The sequence below is a fragment of the Plasmodium gonderi genome (assembly GCF_002157705.1).
Source record: "Plasmodium gonderi DNA, contig: Pgo-contig_121, whole genome shotgun sequence".
In the NCBI taxonomy this organism is placed as follows: domain Eukaryota; phylum Apicomplexa; class Aconoidasida; order Haemosporida; family Plasmodiidae; genus Plasmodium; species Plasmodium gonderi.
Window position 1 is genome coordinate 8930 of NW_021629046.1, and position 1847 is coordinate 10776.

Here is a 1847-nt window from a genome sequence, read left to right on the forward strand (position 1 = left end):
ATATTAAAATACATATTTATAGAATAAATATAAAACACAAGAAAAATTAAATTCCTGGGTTACATATTTTAATAATAACTCATATTTCATGAAAGATATGGACATACTATATACTTAAAAACTTATTTTTTTTACGTATAAGAATATATATATATATNNTTATTAGTCAAAATTCATTATGTTTCTTTATATAGTATTTGTAATATATTCTCTATATTTATTTATTTAATAAATTATTTCACGGATATCTAATGCATTAACGTACATGATATAACTATTAAGAAACGAAAGGATAAGATGTATATATATTAAATTTAGTCGCTCTATTACGCATTTTCCTATGTATAATTAATAATTTTTTAAATTAATATTCTAATTTTAAAAAATTAGGGAAATGTTCTGTATTTCGTAAATTTGTATAGTTTTTTAAATTATATATATAGAAACAAAAAATTAAATCTAAAACTACTCAATATTAATTGCTTAATACAAAATATTCTAATATATACAAATTATTCTATGTAAATTATAATTAAAAACATTTGTTTAATAATAGAATTATTTATATATAATTTAAATAAATAAATGACATAATATTTTTAAATAAATCTAAAGAATCGAATTATATATATTATCAGATTTTATTATATCACAATTTTTAACTGCATTAATTCTGAGGTTAATTTTATAAATATAGCTGTCGTCTATTATTCTTAAAATATTCTGTTTGTTTCTATATACTATTAAATTAACATAGAAGTATCTTTTTCATTGATTTTTTATCACTATATATAATGTACATTATAATATGACTTAATTAGTAAAATCACATATACTCTGTCATTTATTTTTTCACGTTAAATTACAGTTTTAATAACATTTCCATTTAATGCTGTACTGCTATTTTTTGATTTATTTATGATGAGACATATATTGCCTTACATTATGTTTCTCACAGAGTAATTCAATTTTTAACTTATAGTAATGGTATATCTAAAATACATATTTATATTTTAAATGAGTTGAATATTTATTACTTACTATTAGTTTTTTCTTTTAATTATAATAACAATGTACACACAAAAAAATGAATTAAATATTTTTATAATGTAAAAACAATGATAAAATTTGTACACTTACAAATTCTAATTGGTTAGCAAATTTTCGGAGAGCGTTTTTATGATCTACCATGTAATTTTCCTTAATTTTCCCAATTATCACATAATATTAGATAGTGATTCTTTATAACACTATCATTGTATATAGTACTTGATTGTGAACTAATTGTGTAGAAAATAAAAATTTATATTTATTTTATTGAGGCTGTTGATAAAATTTTTCAAAATATTTTATAGAGTACAAGTATTGTTCATTATTATATATTATCTGGGTTGTCGGAAATATTAATTCATATAATGTCTTAAATATATTGAGAACGATAAAACATAAATTAATTAATCATATTAACTTATTTGTGTTATATAATGATATTTTACGAAAAATCAACTTACATGTATGTTAATGTAACTCAATATATTCACATTATCAAAAGAATACTCCAGTCCACACTTAAACAAATCATAATATATAATACAAACTTTATATAATAACACTTTCTTAGAATATGTGTATTATATAATAACATATAAATAATAAAAGCTAAAAAAACACTTTAGTTTAGTATATTCATATGTAGAGAAAAAAGAACATACCTTACGTTTTACATATTTTTAGAGTAAAATGTAAATTCGTTCTTTTCTTTTTAACAGGATTGTACTAAAATATATATCACTTTAACAAACGACATATTTATTTATATAAAAGAATTAAAAATAACACATAAAATA